The 24,883-nt window shown below is 40.3% G+C and overlaps 1 protein-coding gene across 1 annotated transcript in view; it reads right to left on the bottom strand.

Annotated features, from left to right (window-relative positions):
• MAP3K5 (mitogen-activated protein kinase kinase kinase 5) overlaps positions 1 to 24,883 on the bottom strand; it is a 194,390-nt gene that overhangs the window by 160,762 nt on the left and 8,745 nt on the right. The gene's annotated exons all lie outside the window — the stretch shown is intronic.

Here is a 24,883-nt window from a genome sequence, read left to right on the forward strand (position 1 = left end):
TCCAATTTTATATTACCTATTCAAGAAATAAGAATAAATTTTTTTTAGAAGAGGAAAATAATATTGAAATGTCATCAATTTCAAAAAGCCTCATCTGTATGCATTTTCTACACCTCTACTAAAGCTCAACTGGTATCTCAATAAAATCCCAATAAAATTTAGGTTTAGTATTAAATTCTTGACTTCCCCAATAGAAGAGGTATCTTCCATGGTAAATACCGCATGTTTACGGCCTAGGTCTATATTATAAAAAACTACATATAAAGGAATCAAATGTGAAAGTATAAAATTTTGGGTGGGCCAAAAAATACAAATATGTTCATTTATAGGTCTGTGAAAAATGATACACATAGGAGAAGATAATCTAAACTGTAATAAGATATCTGACTGTGAGCTGTTAGTTATAACATTAATTGCAATTTAATTAGAAATTTAGGAGTTTCCAAACACTATTCCCTAAAGATATTGGCCCAATGGTCTCCTTAGAATAAATTGGCCAGCGAAGCACTGAACCTCACAGAAAGAACACTAGATATAAAATTGAAAGAGGTATGCATTCTACTTGCTATCCTAATAGAAAGGTGTGGCCCATTCATACAGAGAAAACCATACAGGGTTCTAGTACCCAAGAAAGGGAGACAAAAATCTACATGTAATCACTGTTTAAGAGAGAAAAAAAAAAAAACACAGAAGAAATAATTGAAGAATGCATAATAATACTTTCTTTTCTGCAACAACAACAAAAAATGAAGATGAGAAGAATTGGCAGAAATCAGTTTTCTGTCTCAACAGCACCCTTCAGTACTCCCGGAGGCTTTGGTTGAGTACTCCCTAGATGCTCCAAGGATGGTTAGCTTGCTAGGTACAGTTGGAAGAACTACACTCCACTGGTGGAATATCCAAATTATTTTTAAAAATCCTCCTCTATTTAAGTGCAAAATATGTCTCCCCTTAACTTCTAGTCATTCGTTGTCTCTACTTCGGCATTCCTAAAGCTACACTGAAAAAAAAAAAATTCCTCTTCCTCCAAAAGCCCTCAAACATTTAAGAACAACAATCTTGGCCTCCCAGACATTTCTCCTCCGGGTTATACATCCCTAGTCCCTTCATATGGCAACAGGAGTTCTACTCACGTGCTTGCTCTCCGGATATACTCCAGTCAAGTCCAGGGAGCAAATGACCAAGAAAAGGGTTTTCTGCAGTGAAATGAGGTAGAACTGCTTTTCAAAGTGGAACCCCCAGTGGACGCACAGAACTGATGGGTCATCAAGATGGTACATGCTGAAAATGCATGACCAAGGCAGAGAAGTGCTGAGTGTGTGTCGCTGTTCATAGGTCATTAGTGTCTTCCTTTCTTAAGACTAGCAGATTAAAAACAATGAATCGGGGAGTCGTAAGTGGGAGTTTGTGAAGGAAAAAAAAACGAGTGCAGACCAGTGTTCTCAAATTTAATGTGTCCAGGAATCACCAGGGAATCTTGTAGAACAACAGGTTTTGGCCCAGTTGTGGAAGGAGGGAGTGATGAGACGGCCTTTCCCCCAAGCACCCACGTGACGCCCATGCTTCTGGTACAGGGACCCCATTCTGAAGCACAGCCCTACTGTAAAGCCCTAACAGGATAAAAGGAATGTTTTAAGTACACAATGAAACAGACTTTAGCCAGCATGGCACATATTGCTATATAAAAAAAAAACCCAGGTCTATCAAATACATGGTGGCTCTTTTTGGGCAATCACACCTATTACCATGATCTAAGAGAGAGATTTCAAAATGCCAAGTCTCTGAAAGAAGCACATTTCCATTTCCTGTCCCAGAGTGAGACATCCCAAATAAAGCCGTATTCCCTGAAGCCTGTGTAGAGCTGCGAGCGTGAGCGCGTACATGTCAGTATACTGTGCATGATGCTATCCATTTCACAGCCTTACCCGGCGGCCTTTCACCCGTCTTTCTGCATCAGGCATGACTATCTTAGCTGGTAAGCTTCCTGAAGTGTATTCAGACAAAGGAGGCACTTGGAAAAATGTTAATATTTACTGCTAAATCTCCACACCTGGACCCTGTGACTCTCCACCGTGAATCCCAAGTATGTTAATTTATGTGCATTCACACAAATGTTTACTTAGAAAAAGCTGAAGCTGAAAATTTTCTTTGAAAAAAAAAAAGAACTAGGGTGGGATTCTTTATAAAACATATGCAAAGAAAAGGCATAGGGCAAACAAAATCTAAGAAAATATATAAAAGACTACATGAAATCAACATTTTTTTTTTAAGAATGAAGGTGAAGTTAAATTAGAGAATTTAACACTTGGCATACAGCAATAAAAAAGGACTTCAGATTAAGAATTAAAAGTTGAAGGTAAATTTAAGGAAGTTAAAAGTTGAAGTAAATATTTATAGAAACTATGGTCAAGGGGCACCTGGGTGGCTCAGTCGGTTAAGTGTCTGACTCTTGATTTTGGCTCAGGTTGTGTGATCTCAGGGCCCTGATCTCAGGGTTGTGGGGTCAAGCCCTCATGTCAGGCTCCCTGCTCAGCACGGAGTCTGCTTGTCCCTCTCCCTCTGTTCCTCCCCACCCACTTGCACTCCTTTTCTCTCGCTCTCAAATAAACTCTTTAAAAAAAAAAAACTGTGCTCAGAAATGAGGGAATGACTTCCAAGAAAGGGTGCAGATTAAAACAGCTTTGAATAGATCAATACCAATTAAGGATCTTGGACACCTGTATATGCACATATTTATAATTAAGGAGGAAAGATTCAGCCAATAGAAGAGGTTTTACTTAATATCTTCCAAATACAGTGGCAGGCAAATTACTGATCTTAGGAAATAAAAGTAGAATAATAAAGCAAATCATATAATACAGTTGAAAAGCTATAAAATATTAAAAATGACTTAATTATGGGGTCAACTGGGGTTAAGGTCACCAGAGAAAATACCACTCCATGACTCCTGGTTGGCAGGTGATACTCTCTAATGTGAATCTCAACTTTGGGGTCTCAGGACTATTGTCATTTAGCCAGATGACCCTCTTCAGCACCCACTGACTGCTCACCCATCTTCCAAAAGGCTGAGCTCAAACATGACCACCTATTAGACTTGCCCACAGCACAAAGTCTGGTTTTCAATGACCATGAATTTAGAATCTGTCACTTGTGTGTCAGTCTTGTCCAAGTGACGGGGTGAAGAATGCTGGAAGTCAGAGGCCAGGGAAGAAGGAGGCTCACGGAGGGCCCCGGGGCAGGCTGTGCTCTGCAGCACCCCTACATCTGGCGTTTACAGACCTACCCAATACTGCTCTCGATGAGCAACTGTGTTGGGAAACCACCTACTGATGCTCCTTTCAAATTCATCCTCTTCCAACTATACATATGCCAACAACCAGTCAATATATGAACATGCCTCCCCCAACATACTCATCAATGCAGAAAGTAGAGACAAAATACGGTTCCCTTCTCTCCACACCCTGCTGATTCAGGGCAATTGCAGCCTGCTGTCCTTCCAGTTTTTCATTAGCCAATACAGAATGGCTGCAAAACATTCCCTATGGACCTCTGCAACACAATAAATATGTGCCAGTTAGGTGTTGCAAAGAACTTCCGAAGAAAATGGTTCTCAATGATGAAGGGGCTGAATTGTTAAGAGTTCACGATGCATTTAAGTATTTTTGTTGTTAAAAACAACTTGTCAAATTACTTCTTCCAACAAGATCACGTGTCATCTTTAGATAGATTTAGAATATATGGCTCTTAAAAGGTATAACTGAGCCTGGGTGGCTCAGATGGTTAAGCGACTGCCTTCAGCTCAGGTCATGATCCTGGAGTCCCTGGATCAAGTCCCGCATCGGGCTCCCTGCTCGGCAGGGAGTCTGCTTCTCCCTCTGACCCTCCCCCCTCTCATGTGCTCTCTCTCATTCTCTCTCTCTCAAATAAATAAATAAATCTTTAAAAAAAAAAAGGTATTTCAGAATCTAGATTTTTTTTTTTAAGGCTTCCTCAATTATCTTTGGTTTTAGTTGTTGGGTTAAAGAAAAAAAAAAGTTTTGAGCTTGTCAAAATCTGTCATTCTCGGGTGCCTGGGTGGCTCAGTCGTTAAGCGTCTGCCTTCGGCTCAGGTCATGATCCCAGGGTCCTGGGATCGAGTCCCACATCGGGCTCCCTCCTCGGCGGGAAGCCTGCTCTCCCTCTCCCACTCCTGCTGCTTGTATTCCTGCTCTCGCTATTTCTGTCTCTGTCAAATAAATAAATAAAATCTTAAAAAAAAATCTGTCATTCTCACATATTTCATTTTCTTCCTCTTTCTAAAGAAGGCATTTCAAAGTCCTATTCCTGCAGTATGTTTACACAATTGTCTCCTGCTTCTAAGAAGCAACTACCAAATGCAAAACTTTCCATTAATGTTCTTACTTAGTATTTCAGGGATGTTAAAAGTTCAGGATTTTCTGACGTCACTTTTCAACTTTGCTTCTCAGAATAACTGAACAGAGAATTTGCTCCTCTCTTTGGGGACCCTTGTTCAGTCCAATCTTCTCATGATTTCTAGCCCCAGTGAGTGCATTTCATTCTTTCTGCTTTCCCCCCCTCTTCCTCACTGCTTTAGTCCTTTCAGAGCAGTATTCCTTTGCTCTAAGTCAAGAGCTGTGCAAAAATCTGCTCATCATCTTTGCTTCTCCTTGGGCCCCGGCTGCTCTTTTGGCTTAGGATTTTACCACCTGCATTTCAGATTAGGTCACCAAAAGACCTATCATCCTGAATCTTCCCACATGCTAAGTGTTTATTTGGGGATTACAGCAATATCTTCCTGAAGTTTAAATCACAGATTAGTAAGAGGAACTGAATCCCAGATTGCATTACTATAGCCCATGGGAATTTGTGAGAGGTGGAGTTTACCAGCATTAAAGAAACACGAGAGCAAACATTAATAGAATGTTAAATATACTTATGAGGACTTTGGCCAAATATAGTAATGATTTTCACAAAGGAACATACTGGTAGATAAAGACCTGCTTATTTCATCCTTCTATCCATAAAAATACCCAAATGCCTCGAGTGTAGAAATCGGCTGGCAGTCACAGCCCACAGGGGCTGAATTAAACCCACCTTTCACCCTCCACTCAACAATCAGCTATGTTTTATGAAGTTTAAAAATGTGACCTCAGCCTAGAAAGGTCATGAGCGCTGCTTGGGAAGAAGACAGCATATTGCTGTTTCTTGTTTTCTGGCACCAAGTATTATTTCCCAACCCAGGCGGCTCAAGAAGGGATGTGGTTATACAGAAAGTAGATTTTGGCTTGCATTCTTGTAATCCCACCCACCAAACATGTGAAATCTCAAAAACACAGTGACTTAAAAGCAAAAAGCTAAGCCACTCCTACTTTCGGAAGGTTACCACCCTAGAGATAGAGGTGAACCTTTAGTTTGGTTATGCCTTGACTGGAATCCCAATGATCATGGCACTTGGGCTCTAGCTCAATTTATGAAAACATCTCTGTTGTCTGATCTTAAAGTCACATTCATTTAATGTTAGTTCATCTTTTTCAGTGAGCCTCATACCTTCAAAGAAAGATTTTTACATGCATTTCCTCCCTCCATCCCTCCTCTCTTCTCCCCTTCCCTCTCTCCCTCATTCATTCAAGTATTCCCCAATTATTTAGCACCTGTCATGTTCCAGGCATGGTTCTAGGCACTGGTGCTACTGAGACAGTTAAGCCATGATCTGTGTTTTTGAAGATTTATAGTCTGGAGGAGGGGGGAAAGAGGAGTAGATGAAGCAGTAAGATGAGAGAGACCAGCTCTTCCCGAGGACGAGGGATAGGGAGGTGTGAGGCCGGGAGACTCGTGAGGATGTGCGTCACACAGGACGTTTCAGCTGTGTTCTGAAGTATGATTTCACCCAAGGAAGAAGAGGGAGGGTACACTAGATAGAGGAAATCATGCACAGGCACAGGGCTCTAGAAGGACAGAGGGTCCGGGTGGCTGCAACAGTGGCTGGAGGAAGGGAGGCAGAGGTCAAGCCGGGGCTCACGGGCTCACGGATCTAGGGTCCAGTCCCAGTGTAGGCTTCTGAAAAGTCAGCTCTGCATCCTCTGCCTTGAACATGCCCCTCCCAGGGCTCTGAGTGGTTCCTTCACATCATTCAGGTTCTGTTTCAACAGCACCTTCTCGTAATTCTGTCCACTCCCTGGCTCTAGCCCACCTCTGCCCGATGACGTCTTATTTTTAATTCATGGTGCTTATCCTGACAGGGAGTCAATATTTGTTTATTTGTCTGCTTGTTTATTGAGTGACATTCTTCTAAGACAACCAACAGATGCCATGCAAAAGAATGTCTACATGTTACATATTTTTTCTGATTATGGGAGGCCTGTATTTAAATGAATCTGACTCAACAACCCATTAAAACAATGATAGAGAAAGTTGTTTTTTTTTTTTTTTTCTGTAAACAATGAATTCCCCACCTTCTCTTCCCATGAAGCCATATGAACCCAGCATTGAGCAGCAACAGAGCTCACTCTGGGCAGGTGGGTCACTATCCTGTCAGTGAAAACATCTTAGGTACAGCATGCAGAATGGCAAGGACAGGGCAAGGCTCCTTCTTGGCTTCCAGAGGTTATAAATTATAGAAAGGAAAATTCTGTGGCAACAAGTGAATATCACTGCAGATTTATTTTCCCCCCTTGAATCTAGAAGTATTAAAAATCCTTTTGAAGAAAAAATAATCTTGGTAAAATACTATAAAAAGCCAAGGCACTGTATTCAATGATGATGTACAGTAAATTACCAGAACATTCATTATTCTTGGGTCTCGGGAAAAAGTACCCACTGAATGCGTCTTCAGTCTTACACAAATATTCTATTAGGTTTTGTTCAGGCCTCCATGTGTTTGTATGTAGATGAGATAGAGCAGGGATGTTGGAGTGGGCTCTGAAGTAAGGGGAGAATGTGGCCCAGCAGGGGTGGGAGTTTCAGGCAGGTGTTTCAGCCAGGTGGAACAGGGGTAGAGGCAGAGATGCAGGGAAGGGGACTGTGCTTATCAGAAGCAGCAAGGAGACCCACGTGGTGGAAGAGAAAGAGTACTAGAAGGTTCAGTTTGATCTCAGCGCTCCATCGCCCCATGCTTAATCTGCAGGAGTCCCTGATGATTCATCAGAAGACAGTTTTTCTCAAGTGATAGGGAAAAAGACAACTGTAAGAGTTAGGTGAAGAACATGAGTGAGAGAACAAAGACTATATTTTTGAGAATTTTATGAGACATGTCAACTCAAGGGAGCTGATGGTCCAGTACATGGATAAGATTTCCCTTTCCTCTTCCACCATGTCAGGAGAGTTACCCCAAGCCTCCTCCAAAGACTCTTTCTTAAGTGTATACATGGGCTTTCTCTTCAGATCCATTCTAGGCCTTGAAGCAAAGCTCCTTGCAGCTTCTCTAGCACCTTTGTAGTCTTCCTTTGAATCAGTGTTAGGACCAGAGGAAACTCAGATCTCAGTGCTGCAGTAGAAATTGATAGGAAGGCTCTTTGACTGGCTCTAGTTCTAGACTATTCAAGCTACCTGGCCCAGAGAAGGGGATCTTTGAGGGCTCCAGCCTGGCTCACTGGAGTTTTCTATTGGGGTCTGGGACCAGAGCCCTATCTAACAATCAAGAGATGCCTTGCCTGATTTCATTTTCTGAGTGCATACCTACCTCTGGGACCTCTCAAGGAAGTAAGTTCCAGGGCAGGATTGTGGTATCCCTTAGGAACACAGCCAAATACATGTATAACATTCTCAGTTTCAACACAAGTTACAGGAAGAGAGTCAGGGATGGGTGTGTGGAGAACTAAGTTCAAGGGAGCTGTTTTAATACTGGGAAGCAGGAATTAATACAAGATCTGTCTACCTAGTCAGCACCACAGATCTGTGCAATGTTCATATATTAGCTATTAACTAAAACTTCATTAGACATGTTAATCAGAGAACTCATTTCATAGATCTTTTTATATCTTGAAATATCTGAATATACTTTAGATATGAAATCGAGAACGTAAAAATGAAATCATCAAAAGTGGTAAAGCAGTAATGAATACTAGGAAAAGTATTACAACTAAAGTAATAGTAAAGTAATAGTCTTTGCATCAATAATTGAAGCCTATTTTAATACAGGTGCCATTGTAAGACTTCTATTTTAAGTATTCAGTTTGAGTACATTAGGTTCTTTCGTAATTAAGGAGAAAATACTATTTTGATTTTATTTTCACCTACATATTCCGTAAATGAGTGTCATTATGTCACACTAAAATTTAAATAACTAATACTTTTAAATTATAATTTAAATTTAATTTAAAAATAAAATTTAATTAAATAAAATTTAAATAATTTAATAATCTCCCTGCATTTTAAAAGTACGTTTCTTTGCCCCGAAAAGTTTATTCTTGCCTAACATTTGAAAGCCCTACAAAAAAAAATTACATAACGAAGCCTTGCAATTTTTCATTATCTTAATTTTTATCATTCATGCTGTTCCCGTTATGTTTTTAAGAAGTCATAACTTTACATTTCATGAAAACTGAACCAAAATGGAAATTCTCTGATTTTATTCTGCATTTATAGCTTTCTGAGACATGCTTCTAGGACTCTAAGCTCCTAATAACAATAGTATCTTTTTGCTTTTCATTTAAAAAACCATGGGCTCTGCCCATCCTCCCAATTATTTTCACTTGGCATAGCACATAATTTTCATAGTCCAGATCCTTAGATTTTAGAAGTACCACTTTTACCCCTCCCTTACCCAAGCTTTAGGAAAGTCAATAAAATAAAGACAGACTAGCAGGAAGCAATCGGCAAATTCGTAAATTAAGGATTTGTTTATAGTTTAATAATGTATAAATAATCAATCATTAGGCTTAAGTATATTCTTCTGCCTTGATTAAAACCATTCATCCTTTTGAGGAAAAAAACAGTGTTTGGAGTTTCTGCACATCTTATGTTCACAGTGGGAATCCTGTTCTTACCTATGTTTCTATGAAGTACAGTCTTTTGAAAATAAATTGTTCTGTACACAGTCTTATTTACTTGTTCATTCAATAAATATTGATTGAATAGGTATTATACAGCAGGCATTAGGCCAAACAATAGGGACAAAGACGAATAAGAAGTTGGTTCCTAAATGTGCCATATTTCCCACTGCTGAAAATAGGCAGGAATCAGTAACAAAAGTCCATACTGTAACTTAAGAATAACATAGTCCTGAATAGATCTTTCAAGAAGAAATTTCTTAAAGTAGTCTTTAACTAAAACTTTACTTAAAGCAGAAGTTTGGAACATAAAATCTATCCATACACCCAACTATCCCCTATTTTCAAAGAACAGGTTCCACCTACTATTATCATGGGAAAAGTCTGCAGAACTTTGGAGGAGAAGTAAACATAAGCTAAAATAATATTTTTACATGTTTTAAATTCTGGAGGCAAGCAACGCGTTTTTAAAATCTTCAGCTAATGTTTTCTGTATCTGAAAGGGCCAAACAAATGCAAGGAGCAAGGAGAGGGGGCTGCAGTCATTGCCTAACTTTTGAGCCTGCTCTGGAGGACACCAAGGCAAGTAGGATAGAATGCACATGGGACCATTCAACTGGTCCTCGGTCATCTTGTGGAAAAGCAAGAAAGCATTTTTAAAAGCTTAGCCACTGGGATATTTCAGTTGCAATACAATGGCACGAACATGCAAACTTATGCCTACAGCAAAGCATAGTCAGCAGCCAATAATATATATGATTGTCACCAGACTAATTTTTCCCCCAAACCAATAAATGACTTAAAGGCAGTTAAGGCTAGTAAATCTTATACTAAATTTCAAGGTACATGTTACTTTACACATTGATTAGCTTTCCTTTTTAGCCAGGAGCAACGACTAGAACAAAAGGCAAACAATTTTCTGAATGAAGCTCTGACATGAGGTTTTTGCTCACAAAAATGATCAAATCATCAACACACACATGTTCAATGAAATTTAAGGAATGGCATTATTTATTGATGTATTTATTCAAGAAATACTTATTGAGCGTTTATCACATGTGAGCTCTAGGGACACAAAAATGAAAAAAAAAGCAGACCTTAATCAAACTAAGAAAACTAATCACCCAACAGGGAGGTCAATCATAAAAATGCAGAAGCAAGCAGCTAGCACTCTGGGGACACAGAAGAGGGAACAGCTAAATGTCTGGTCGGGGACACTCTGAGGAGAGAAGGTGCACAGAACTGACCTAGAAGATGCAAAGGTCCCCCAGGATGTGTGAGAAGTGAAATCCAGGCAGGAAAGGAGAGGAGCTTAGAAGAAATCAGTCTACTTTCCTAAATTCTTGGGTCCTACAACTATCATCACAGTAAAACTACAGAACTTACAAGGGGAAAATGGGAAAACAAACATAGGATGACATTTACACGCAAGAATGGAGAGATTCTTGAGCTTGATTTATTGGGGAAACAGGGGTCTGGGTCCAATCACAGGGCTTGTGAGAGGGGATGCCATGAGGCTGACGTCGCATGCTGTGCTCACAAGTTGAGTTTCCTCCTCGAGTTGGTCAGAAACCCTGGAAAACTGTATTGATTAGAAAGTCATTTCTTAGCAACTACTCAGCACAAAGGAGAAGCGATGGAAAAGGAGGTAAGAACGGTGAGCCACTAAATGGCCCTCTGGAGAGCGAAAGCAGATACAATAAATGCCTTGCGGGAAGACTGGCTCAGTTGGCAGCAATTCAACCAAAATTTAAAGACTAATAGGATGTCTCCATTGCCCAATAAAATGTTAGAAAAGGAAACAGAAGAATTTAAAAATTAACTTTGCCTCTTTAAATTTAAAAGCCATGACCCATAAAGATAGTACAAAACAAAGACTTTTTGTTTCCAGTGTCAGCAGACAACAACACTGTCAGTTTGCAACAAGGGACAAAAATAAGAAAGAAAAATCTATACTGATGGTCCAGCCAGGGAAAAGTTAGAAGAAAGAAACAGAGCAGTAAGTAGAGAAGGGACTGGGTATGGGGATAAGCAAACAGAACGACAGAGCTCCTGACTTTGTGCATTTAAAGCTGGAAACTTTTTGTTTGCCAAGTAGAAGAACCAATGCTTTTTCCAAATATAAATAGTACATTGGATGGGACACCCAGCCAAGAACTGTCTGCTGATGTTTGCACATGACTCTCAGGTGTTCCCTGGGCAAAGTTCAGGCAGAGAGGTTGGCTCACATTCCTCATGGGTTCAGCCATTCACGGACAGTACCAGAAATAAGATACAGAGTGTGAGCGGGTAAGGTGGGAGGAGGGCTTAGATTAGGTAAAATACAAAAATAAGAGTAAACTTCCCACCGGAGTTTCTAAAGCCAAGTAGAATTAAAGGTGGGGGGGGCGGGGAAGAACCAAGGAATTATATAAGAGAAAGTACCTCCTGTACTCTGTCTTTATCTCTTTGGAAACTTGAATGCTGGCTGCAAATCCCTCTAGGGATAGGCAGGTTGCCTGCAGATTAAACCAGTCATGAACCACATGCTCAGGTTTTCACTTGGCCCTGGGAGAGGCCACTGGGCCTTCCCCCTCCCAGCCTCCTGAGGTCTCCTGGCTAACCTGCCTGGTCCTCTCTGCGGACCTCCTTCTTCCATTGCTTCACCCTCTATACAGCTGGAGGGGAAAAAATGTCAAAATTCTTGTCCATTCCCAAGGCTGAGATGGGGTAGTGAGTCCTGGATGCATGCTGATTTGTATAGCTTTTAAAAAGGCAACGATCTCCACTTCCTTGCATAACTAGTCGGTGAAGATGAAGTCTTCGATGTCTAAACAAGATTTTCACAAAATTGTTCACTGCCTTCTCCACTTTGAGCACCAGCTAGCCAATGTTTAGCTGTCCTATCCCTGTTTAACCATCTAATCCCAAAGGGCCCCAATGTGTGGGGAAACAAGTCAGCTTTCAAGCTGATGTTCTTCTGATAGACAGCAAAGAGTGTCAGGACAGTATTTTGAGAGTAAATTTCTACGAGCCCTATCTGTGGAAACGGAAAATTTAGAGAGGAAAAACATTTTTTCCATGTAAAGTGTACTCTTGCTGAATCTATTCAGGTACCTTCTGTTTTGAGTTTTAATTGCTTCTTTCTCAAAATCGAATGACTCTCCTCAGGGCCCAGGCCTCAGTTTCTCTCCACGACTTAGCTATGAAATGGGAGCGAAGCAGACAGAGAGCAACTGACTTGTATTCCTTACCCCTCTATATGCACTTGCCTACTCCTTCCCCCATTGAGTTCTCCACTTCCCTCGAGTCTAAGTTGGCACTGGGACTGCTTTGACCAATAGAATGATGCAAACGTAATATTCTGAGGATTTTGAAAGCAAACACATGAGAACTGACAGCTTTCACATCAGTCTTCTTGGAACTCTTATCCACAGACATTCTCTCTCAGAACCCAAACACCCTGTGAGAAGTCCAACCTAGCCATGTGGGGAGGCCACAGGAGAAGAACTGAGGCTCCCACACATTAGCACATACCAGCATCTGCTGGTGGGAATGAACCTTCCCGGACATTTCCAAACCAGTTCAGAGCCTGGATGACTGCAGACCCAAGCAACTTCATGTGAAATGGAAGAACCACCCAGCTGAACCTAGTCAACCCCCTGAGCTGTGAGAGATAGTAACAGGTTGTTGTTTCAAGCCCCTGGGTTTTGTAGAGTTAGTTATGCAGCAACAGGGAAATGAAACATGGACTTCTCAAAATAGGAAGTCAATACTGTGACTATATAAATGTAGGCCAAGCACCTACTGTGTGCCTAATCCTTTCAGATTTATTTTCTCAGTGAGTCCTCAAAACCATGGTAAAATACAGGCTTTCTCATTGCAGAGAGGATATGTGAGGCAGGACTCTAAAGCATGTGTTCGTCCCTCCACAGCTCAGCTGCTGAGCCGTGTGGACTTCGAGGGGTTACCCCTCAGCTCTCCACAAATCTGTCTCTGTGGGCCCCACTCCTGCCACATACCTGCTTCCAGGATTGCATGCTTCTATCATCCTGCCACCAAATACCCAGGCAGTGGGGAGCTTCTGAAACAGTATCGTAACAAAAAAGTCAGAATTCATCATTTTTTTTTCAGAATTCATCATTTCATTCCGCCCTTCAAAAATCAAATGTATGAGGCAATTTGGCAACATAATAAAAGCACATCTAAATGCCTCTTGGTAGACTGATGCATCAGATAAAGTGCTGGATTAAACAGCCTCTACAGTCCTTTGTATTCCAACAGTCTCTGACCTGCCAGGCACCGTGCAAAGCTCCTTACTTGCATGACCCCATTTAACCCTCTCGATGGGCCCAGAAGGCAGTGACTGCTTTGCTCTCTGTCTTGGGCTTGGGAAAACCACGGCAGAGAGAAGAGCACAGATTTAGGAAGAGGCAGTGCCAGGACTCAAACACAGAGGTCTGTCGGAGCCACAGTCCATATTTTGATCATCACAACAAACGGCTTCCCTCCCTTCCCTAGGAAGACGTGATTTTGGTTTTTTTTTTTTTCTGGTTCTCTGATCAGTGGAGATATAAATAAATCCCCAGTGTGAAGAGGCTCAGATTCTCCATATTCCAAGAAATGGTCCCTTTCCTGCAGAGCCATCCCGGCTGCACCGCTGGTCATGAGGTGGGCAAGAATCTATCTGGTCCAGCGTCAAACCACGGAAGCTGCAGGTGAGGCCAGGACCCAAGCCAGCCCCCACCCCCAGCTCCCCACACTGGGGAGTGAGAGCCGTCGGAGGCTGGCCGCATGAACACCTCACCTGCAAATCCAAACCCACTGTTCTGCGAGATACGTTTCTGAGTCGAAGCACCGGCTTACCTTTCAGAACAAGGCCAAGTCATCACTTGGCAAAGAACTGTCCACAAGCGGGACCTCTGGGATCACTTCACAATTTAGAAACAAAAATAGCTGAGCACTGTGGATCTCATCGCCCAGTGGGTCACTGTGGTGCTCTTCCACACCTGCTTTCCCTCAACTCACCTGTGGTAAGGGACAGACTGGTAAGTTATCTGGGGTGTTTTGATTCATCTCCTTCATTACCAGACATGGCAGCCAACAACTGGGTTTTAGGGCATGAGGTTGTAGGAGATCTGGCTCAACAAAATTGGACAGGTCAGAATTTGTGATTGGGGACAGAGGTCACTGAAATATCTATAGAAGAAAGAGCAAGTCAATGTGATGACCCAAGTAAAGATAACATTTCTGAGGTTTCAAAGCAAATCAAGACCATACCAGAAAATTTAAATCTATAATAAACTCCATGTCCTTATCTAATACCTTAACACTGAGATATTGAATCTGCAAAACACAGAGTGCTAAACCACTTTTGCCCTGGAAATATTTATAGACTGGGCCTAATTTCAGAAAGAGCTTCAACAGCTAAGTATGCTACAGGCAAATTAACTTTTCAGTAAATTTTTTTCATATAAAAATCAGATTTTCTATGTTTTGTGTAAGAAACCAAATCACAAGAAACAAGTTTATCACCATAATAATCCTTTAGAGAAACATTTTGAATTTTCATATTTAAATATTTAAGTTTTAGGGAATAAGCAGACAAAGGTAAGTAGTGATTCTCATTTATTCTGAAGTCAGACTCTACTAACATTGATAATTCTGGTAAGTATCAAACTCACTGGAAGGAAGGAAGAAAGGAAGTAAGGGAGGAAGGAAAAGAGGAAGGAGAGAAAGAAAGGAAGGAAGGAAGGGAGGGATGGAAGAAGGAAGTGAAATCTACCCATTCCTAAGTGTGATAAATGACAATAAATGCCCCAAACCTGGAAACTCTGTAGTCGTGGTACACTGAGCAGTTCAATAGCCAAAAAATAAGAAGCAAAAGTCGAGGCCAATTGTCATGAAAGCCAAGAAATGCAAAAGAAACAGAAAGAAAATATTTTAATGAGAAAGTAAAGAGTATCGGGGACAGTTAAAAATAGGAAGAAGACCCAGCTGTCCTTTTTGCAGAAATTACAAGCCTACAACTCATATGGAAATACAAGGTAAGCAAAACAGCTAAAGCAGTCTTTAAAAAGAACAAAGTTGGAGGTCTCATGTTTCCTTTACTTCCCTTCCAAAACTTAATACAAAGTTGAAGTAATCAAGACTATGTGGTCCTGGCATAAGGATAAACACAGAGATCAATGGAATTGAGAAATAAACTCATACAGTTATCGTCAATTGATTTTTGACAAGGTTGCCAAAGAAGCTTCAGTAGTGAAAGAAGAAATGGTCTTTTCAACAAATGGTGCTGAGACAACTGGACATCCACATGCAAAAGAATTGAAGACGGACCCCTGCCTCACATGATACGTACAAATCAATTCAAAATGGATCAATGTCCTATATTCAAGAGTGACAACTATAAAACTCCTAGAAGAAAGCACAGGTATAAATCTTCATGACCTCACCATTGGGCAGTGGTTTCTTATATAAGACATCAAAAGTATAAGCAACCAAAGAAAACATAAACAAAGTGGATTTCATCAGAATTAAAACTCTTTGCGTTTCGAAGGACACTTAGCAAACTAGTAAAGAAAACGAAAAAAAAAACAAAAACCCACCAAATAGAAGGAATATTTACAAATCAGATATCTAATAAGGGACTTATATGTGGAATATGTAGAATATGTAAAGAACTATTACAACTCAACAATAAAAGAAAATTTTTTTATTTGAATATAGTTGACATACAGTGTTACATTATTTCAGATGTAGAACCAGTGAATCAACTTCGAAGTTACGCTACGCTCACCACAAAATGTTGCTCCCATCTGTCACCACACAGTGCTAATTCCTAATATGTATACAATTCATGATTATCTTGAAGGAATCTAGAGCAGGTTTCTGGTTTTGAAAACTGAGTGCCACGTAATGAGATGTTAAGGAGAGGAGGAGACCAGGTTCTCTAGGGAAACGAGTTGGAGGTACTGGTCTGACAGCCCAAGTGTGATGTACAGCAGATGTTACGCTACAGCTTCACAGGGGGAGGGGGTAAGTCCTGGGCTAAAAAGACAAGCTCAGGAGACATATGACCCCCAAAAAGGGCCTTTTTGTTCACTGCACATGAACAAAGGAAAGAAACCTAGCTGGTCTGCTGCTAGAAAACCATACAATTAACTTAACTATGCTAATCTTTTTATTATTGTATTTCCCCTTATTATTACTATGATCAAAGAAGATTCTGTACTATCTCAATATGTTCTCTCTGGAAATGCTCTTTTAGAAAATTCAAGTTTCTGGGCGCCTGGGTGGCTCAGTTGGTTAAGCAACTGCCTTCGGCTCAGGTCATGATCCTGGAGTCCCGGGATCGAGTCCCGCATCGGGCTCCCTGCTCGGCGGGGAGTCTGCTCCTCCCTCTCCCGCTCCCCTCTCTTGCGCTCTCTGTCTCTCTCATTCTCTCTGTCTCAAATAAATAAATAAAATCTTAAAAAAAAAAAAAAGAAAATTCAAGTTTCACCCCGAGAACTGATTTTCAAGATAAGTTGTCAAAGGTTTGGCTCTGTAATGGTCTCCTATTCTAAAAAAGGGGGCGGTCCTCAAAGTCATCCTTGAATATACAAAAGTTTTCTAGGCCAATGTGTCCCCTCTCTCTTCCACTTCGGTAAGTGTGGCGCTTAAGACTCCCTCTGAAAGGGGGGTGTCAGCAGGAACATAGCCAATACTGTGTTCCCTCTGAATGCAGGACGTATAAAAGGTAAGGCCCAAGGGAGGTGATTTCAAGTTAAGCCAGTAAAACAACAGTAACTCCTCAGATAAGATTCTTTTGAGGAGCAGGGGGCTTCTTTGGGAATGGACAGACAATGAGTACAAATGAACGCAGACATATGGTAGGGAGAGTAACTTCAGATGAACCCAAGGTTTGTTCTACTGACCTACTCAGAGCAGTCCTCCTCTTGGGAGTGGTTTGGAACCCAAGGTGAGGAAAGCCTAAAAAGGAACCAAGAGTTTTTTTTAGAAGGGTTTCCACTGGAAGTTTACAAAGGGAGATGGCGTTCAGCAAAAAGACCTCCTTTAAGAAAGGCACATTTGTACTCCTAAGTGGCCAGTGTTACAAGCAATGAAGTGTTTCAAGGGGCTGACAAAACAATAAAAGCATTGTTGGTCCCAGGTCTTATTCTGTAGTTTCAAAAGCCCATGAGATCTGGCCCCTCGAGACGGACGAATGAGACACTTCCCTAGCCTGACCTAGCCATTGGCTTAGGGAACACCTTTACTTCCTGAGCAAGTCTTAGACACTTCTGTAAACTGAGTTCAACCAGTAAAGAACCCCTCCCATGAGCACCATCACTGTGAATTCAAATTGGCCTAAGTCACAGAATAAGGAACAGCAAGTCTATTTTCAGCTAATTCCAGCTAGCAAGAAAACACGGACCTTTACAAAAAGCCATGCTCCGAAAGTTCTTTCTGGAAGAAAGGGGTTTGGAATTTGTATTCCACGTTCCCACAGAAGTGATGATGAGTAATATCTGAGAGCACAAAGGCTTCCTGACGGTGGCCTGTCTCTGAGGCACAAATATCTACAGCAGGCCCAGGCCCAGGTGCCCTCTTCTGGGAGCAGGACTGCCTTCTCGTTCTACTTCTCTGACCACCACATTTCTTCAAATAATCCTCTTCATTATGTGCCTCCCGCTGTTCACTCAAGACGCTATCCTCACAGCTACCAGCACCTACCTGCTTTCTTAAAACTGCTCTGAAAAAAGTTATCAGGGCCCTTCTAACCACCTCATTCAGTTATTTCTCTGAAACAGTTCGCTTTACTGACCCGAAGGCCCTCCTCAGGCCACTTTCAGGGAGTTCACTCTCCTTTTCTCTCTCTCCCTCTTGGAACTCTCCCCGACCTGTGGCCCAACCTCCTGACCATTTCTCTTTCTCACTAGTTGATGCCTTCTTCTGTCCATTTTTAATGCTGGTGTTTTTTTTGGTTCCATAATAGGCTCTCTTTTTGTTCTACCTCTTTCTTAGGGGAAGACTCACTCCTGTAATTTAAAATGCCTGGCACATAAGTGGTTTCACTGTTACCCTTCAGACCTGATTCAAATGTCACCTCCTGTCCAAGGCCTTAATGTCTTAGCCAGCCTCCTCCACACTCCCTTCCTTCCCCAGAAGAATCCTGTCATTTGTGTTCTCCAAGCACATCCTATAAACCTCCGGTTTCACGATCAGCACAACCTACTCTATGGTTATAGGCTGGTCTCCTGCACTAGACTGTGAGTTCCCCAAGGGAAGAGTTGATTTCATTGAATTCACAATGAAGCACACATCTACAGGTCAAGCACAGACACAGAAGACCTGGGGGATGTCAGGATCCATAAAAGGTGATCTTTGCCATTTAGGAGCTTAACTCACAGTTAAGTAGGAAAGGCAGACATCAAAACCAATTAGTAAACACCAGGAAGAGAAAGTGTAATATTCCCTAGTTCAACCCATCAATATGTATCAAGTGCCTATTATAAGCCAAGTACGATATTAGGTACTAGACATACAGGATAAACAAGACAGACAGGGAAAGGAAAAGTGGAATTACATTTTAATAATCCCTTAAATATCCTGGAACTGCTTCTTCTACGTCAGACCTTTCAAACGAGGGATTTCTCATTATCCTACAACATTGGACTTGACTTTTTCAGTTGTTCCTTCTTAGTCATTTCACATATGATGCAAGATTCATGGAGTAATACCCTTTTTTAATATCCCCCGAAGAATCAAGTATGCATTGAATACTGCATCTTCAAGCAAATCGAGGTTTATTTAATAGCTTTTAAGAGGTTATTTTAATAATAAATTATATGTTAAAAAAAAAAGAAGATCGTAGGAAGGGAAAAATGGAATGGGGGGAATCGGAGGGGGAGATGAACCATGAGAGACTATGGACTCTGAGAAACAAACTGAGGGTTCTAGAGGGGAGGGGGGTAGAGGGATGGGTTAGCCTGGTGATGGGTATTAAAGAGGGCATGTACTGAATGGAGCACTGGGTGTTATACGCAAACAATGAATCATGGAACACTACATCAAAAACTACTGATGTAATGTATGGTGATTAACATAACATAATAAAATAAAAAAAGAGGTTATTTTAGGAGATAGTAGGTGCTACCAACATAAACATGCAATAAAAAATTATGCGGATCTTAAAAGGAGGATAACAAATAGAAGGATAATAGTTCCATGATTATTCTTAGCTTAAATGAATAAGAATGTTAAGCTTAAACTCACAAATAACCAAGCAATATTCTGGATGCAGGAAGGAATTTCCCTGGTGACCCCATATCAGGTACACACTTGGGCCTTAAAGTTGGGCAATACTTCCTTCTATTGCTAAAGGGGACAGTTACAAGTCTTGAAAAGGTAATTCTCATAGACTAGCCATAAAGTCATCAGAAGCTTTTAAGCCAGTCCAGATCTTAAATTGAGCTTCCAGCATTTAGATCAGGTAACTAAAAACTGAAAGCAGATTAAGGCCTTGGACTCTCCAATCATAGCTTATTTCTCCTTTAATGCTCTCAGAAAAATCTTCTCAAATTAAGTGTGGCTTATCCTCTGGCACAGCCGTCTGTTTAGGTAACATGTTCTTATTCCCCTGAGAAATAAACCAAGGAGAACAAACCAAAAAAAAAAAAAAAAAAAAAGTGGAATTTGAAAATAGAAAAATCATGGTTACTTCATATCTCTGCCTCTGCAAACTTATTCCAATGTACCTAATGATATTTTTTTAGAAGAGAGCCCAAGTCTATTACATAGCAGTGGTCTGGGAAAATCAAGGCATGACAACATATAAATATCACAGGGTAATTTTGCTTCAAAATTCCCAGTGTCACAACACAGTGGCAACAGCTCTCTTGCTTCTGGAACCACTTGAGGATGGCATCTGGACCTTCCTGGCCTTCTCCAGAGTTCAAATGAATGAAACTATGTCATAAGAATGAGCTATGGGACTGGGTAATCAAAAGATTATCCATCAAGAAGAATTTTCACTATATACTCAACAAGATGAAACCTGCTTCTTTACACATATCTGACCAAATGCAGAGTCCTGAGCTCCATGCAGCTTTGGAAAGTATGAGGCTGTGCTTTCCCATTACTTACTTATATTTCACCAAACAGTGAAGACATGTGTCAACGATGGAGGCAAACCAGGGAGAGAGAGCAATATCTTAATTCTAGTTCTAAGTGTATAAAGCGATTTGGCTGAAGTAGAAGAGTGTCACTCTTAGGATAACAAGGTTTAGCTTCTCAAAGATCTCATAAATGGGCACAAATGAGCCATAGGTAATGACGATTATACACGTAGTCATAAAACTCCATGAAGGTTACTTAAGCTCAGTCACCTACAAATTCTTGTTGGGAGTTGTCTGCCTTTTTCCTCCCTTAATGTTGCCTTCAACAAAAGAATCAAGAACAGGAGGATCCTGTCTGGACTTTTAAACTTCCCATAAACCCATTCCCTAGCCCTGTCATTAATGAGCCCTGATGAATATTTACATGTTAGCAGCTTTTAAATGCTCCTGCAATTTGTCTTCTTAATTAATGTATCTTTGCATCTAATTCATTTCTTCAAAAGAATCCAAAAAGTGAACATTGTGAACATACTATGTTTATGATAAGGATGAGTTTTTGTCACTTATACCTTAGTGTGACACAAATTAATCAAAATTAACACTTCGCATTGGGCCACTCATTTGAATACACGATAAGTGGACTAGTAAACACTAACAAAATATTCCTAGAAATTAAATGTTAAGTTAAAAGCATAAATGAATGCAAAGATTTCACAATGCTGACAACCCTTAATTTCAGACTTTGGAAACAATGCAGATCTCCTGGTTGACATTTTAATAAACACAGCAGTATCAGTCCTCGGGTAACCCACTCATGTATCATATTCAATGATTAAATGAATTTTCTACACTACTGATTTTATAAAGGAAAAGAAGAGTCTAAGGTTTTGTTAAAAGTCTAAGCTAGCATTTCCTTTCCAATTTTATTTCGAATTTACCAATTGCCAGTGTACTTTAAGCACATAAAATATTGGCAGCGCTAAGTTGCTTGGCAAGAAAGGTCAAGCCACCTATTCTTGTCATAACTCACGCGTAAACTACCACATTGTCCTCTAATTTCACTAGGTCAAGCCAAGCAACTTGTACCCCAACCATGCTTTGCAACTACTTATACAGACATACATATACATAAAGTGTTAAAGCTAGATTCCCTACCTCTGTTGATGGTCTACAAACCTTTTCTTAACTCTGATTGTATATAAACAGTAAGCACTGGGCCAGTGTATCTGGGAAACTGTCCAGGAGTTCCTTTTGAAAAACTAAAATCCTACTGTCCAGTCCTGAATAGCTGAATTTTCACTCAATCAACCAAAGCTAGAATCCCAAGACCCAATTCCTAAAAATCTAGGAATTGTTGTCTTGGTAGAACTAACATATACCAACTGTATGAATGCAACTCACAAATAATTACAAAAGTTATATAAAGTATTAATTCAAAAATATTGTTTAGAATCTTCAAAGGTAGCCCAGATTTCAACCCTAGTCATTTCGTATATATGCCATAATACAGATATGGTTCTCTATCAACAGTGTCTCCAATACATATCTGCTTTTATTATCTAAAGGAATTTTGTTTATTATCCTCATTCTGGCCCAGCCACTCAATAACTTGGCATTCAGGTTGACTATTTTCTGTCAACCAAGCACCATATACCCCAGGCATCATCAACAAGCAAGTAATACAATTTTATTATCAACTATAGGCCTAAAGAATACGAAGTTGAAATTATGCTTTTGGCATATTTCAATTATCTAAAACAGCCTACATTTTTTTTTCACAAAATAAAAAGACTAATACAAGGAGAATTTAAATACAGATCAAATTCCACTACTGGAAAAACAATATATAAGAAAAAAGGCTCCAAGTCTCAGGCGATATGTCAGCTTGCTTCCATAAGAGTCAGTATAAAAAAATTCTTCACTAAAAAATTCTAATACTCCCTTGGAATTCAATTTAATGAGATTCTACCAATATTTACAAAAGATCTTAAAGGTGTTTAATAAAATCTGTAATTTTCAGTATGATACCGATTTCATATAAAAATAAAGTAGGGAGCCTAAGTCAGTTTACAACTGTGTAAGATTTTTATTTTCAATGCATTCCCACATATACTATAGTAGTAATAAACATTGTTCTCATGTATACTGTTCAATGAAATCACCCACATTATGAAGTCCTCTTGGATTTTTCACTTATTTACTACTTAGAGCACCACTGTGCATCTGGTGGGCTCCCAATAATTATTCATTAAATTGTTGCATTTAGTGGGTAGACTGTAAGATCATAAAAGGCAGAAATTGTATTCTTTTAACCTAATTTTTTACAGACCTTAGAAAGAAATCTTGCAGATTTTAAGTAGTCAACAAATGATTACTGATGAGAAGACTGTACTCATGGGATTAATAATAATTTAAATGTTTTCAAATAGTTTATTTCTGTGGGACAGGAGAGCAGAGTTATAAATGAATAGACTCTGGAATCAGTCTCAGGTTCAAAACTTGGCTCTGCCCCTCAGTGGCATGTGACACTGGGAAAGTTGATAATCCTTGCAGGGTCTCAGTTTCCCTGTATATAAAATTGATCCCCTGATGCTATTTGCCTCATAAAAGTGTTACAGAGATTGAAAATGATCAGGTATGTAGTGACTGGCACAGAGACCCAGTGCACCGTAATGCATGATGCCTATTCGGGTATGACGCCTTAAATTACAAGACCAGAGTAAGATATCTGGCATGTGGAATTTTACAGCCTTTTGCCAGCCCTCTAAAATATTACAAGGACCTTCTGTCCTCCAAAAACTAAACCTATTTGGAGCGGTCTGGATTACTGAAGTTCCCATGAGTAATGATGATGATTTCCTCCTAGAAGAAGGAGACTGGATTTGCAGACACTGCAAGCATCACGCTGGTGTATTTCAGACTTGGTTCTGGCCACAGGGTTTATACCTCTTGACTCCTACTCAACCACGTGATTTATTCTGGCCAAATCACACCACATCCCAAACCTAGGTGACCAATACCCTCATATCCAATTTTTATATGTTTCCTGACTTGAAACAACTACGATCAGGAGCCCTGGCTTAAAAGGGGGATTCTGGGACCTTCTTGGGGCAATCACTGCTTCAGATAGCAGAGCAGCTGAGAAAAGAAGACAACAGGCCCCTCTTAGTCAGGTTGGGTAAGAGTACTTGAGGAGACCACAGGCATACAGCCTGCTGAGAACGACCAGCCTGCTGAGAATGACCAGCCTTCTGTGAAGAGAAGTTGTCGAGGACTTAGAAATGGGTAAAAGAGAATACTGGGTATCCTTTCAGTAGAGGGCTGGTTTTCTGCAGCACATCCTGTGGGAACTACCTGATTTTAAAAGGATGCGCACCTCTGATTTGTCTGTGAGGCAGGAGTCCATTTTACAAGGCTATTGGGATAAACATTAAGTTGTGCAGAATCAGTAGCAATGCAAATAATTCTTGCCCCCAGCAATACAAGTGATTATTGTTCGGTAGAGATACAACTGATTTCCATCCCATAGAAAAGAACACTCCAACATTTACACTCACAGATTTGCCTTACGGAACATTGGTCAGTTTTGTATCTATCAGCAAGTTCATTCCAGCATTCCTGACTGTATGTGTGTATAATATCTGCTCTTCAAATTCTCCTTTAACTGATTCGAATATCTTACTGGCTTTCTCATTAAATAATGAGTTAATTAAATATTGGACATATATTTGCAGAAAGCCCGGATTTCAGATTTTTGAAAATTACAATTTAGCGCTTCTGGTAAAGGAAGCACTCTTCCCAGCAAGGTCAACTGATGTGGCAGAAAGGGGTTTTTAGTTTTGTCCAGACCGATTTAATTCTCTAAAAGGGACAGAGAAGTGAAACAAATGTCAAAATGTTTAACAGCTACTGTATTTAGGTAGTGAATGAATGAGTGCTGTAAACTACTTATGTACTTTCTTTATGACTGAAATGTTTCATCACTTCATTTTTAAAGTATTTTTTTTCCTACTTACTATTACAGGTTTATTATACAGGATACAAATGAAAAGCCAGAAAACAAGGTACAGAACTATTTTTAGAAAGAACTAGTTGGATGGGAAGGAACGGGAGTACAGGTAGCTCCTCCTGACTTCTTCCTTAGCATCACTTTTTCCCACGGAAACAAATACATGTGATAAGCTTCTATTCTCCTGCAGACTTGCACCTGTTTCTCTTCCGTGCTTCTTCAGCGCATCCATCATAGTAAGAGGCGCATTAAAGGCAATTGATAAATGTTCATGGAATTGAATTACCGAGAATATCTGCTCTAACATTAGAGGAAAGTGACTCGGACTCAGGAGGCTGACTCAGGGAACCAAGGAAAGAAACTGTCCCATACTATGTTGTAAACCCAGCTCTCAGGTTCCCTCGAGAGAAAGGCTTGTTTTGGTCTACACTTGGCAAGTCCCTCTGACGATCCATGCCCAGAAAATAGCCTAACAGTTACCTGGAGGAAGCCCAATTGATAGGTCCAGCCGAAGCAACTGGCAACCAGGACTCAGCCCAGGCGGTATTGATAAAGAGATGTCAAAGGCAGCTTTCTGATGGGTTATTTTACAAGATTATTAACAAGAAGTCACTGAAATTTGTTAACAAGAGGTGTCCAGGAGTTACATCTCACTCCCATGACTCTTCTTCATAATAATCCTACCAACATGGACCAAGATGTTAGCACCGATCCTTTTCAATAGCAAATGTGCTTGGAAATGCTCTTCACTGCAGGAGGAATGTATGGCATAGTGGAAAAACTACCTCAATTTGGAAGTCACAAGA

Source organism: Mirounga leonina, unplaced genomic scaffold (genome assembly GCF_011800145.1).
Source record: "Mirounga leonina isolate KUSES-001 unplaced genomic scaffold, KU_Mleo_1.0 Mir_53, whole genome shotgun sequence".
NCBI classification, from domain to species: domain Eukaryota; kingdom Metazoa; phylum Chordata; class Mammalia; order Carnivora; family Phocidae; genus Mirounga; species Mirounga leonina.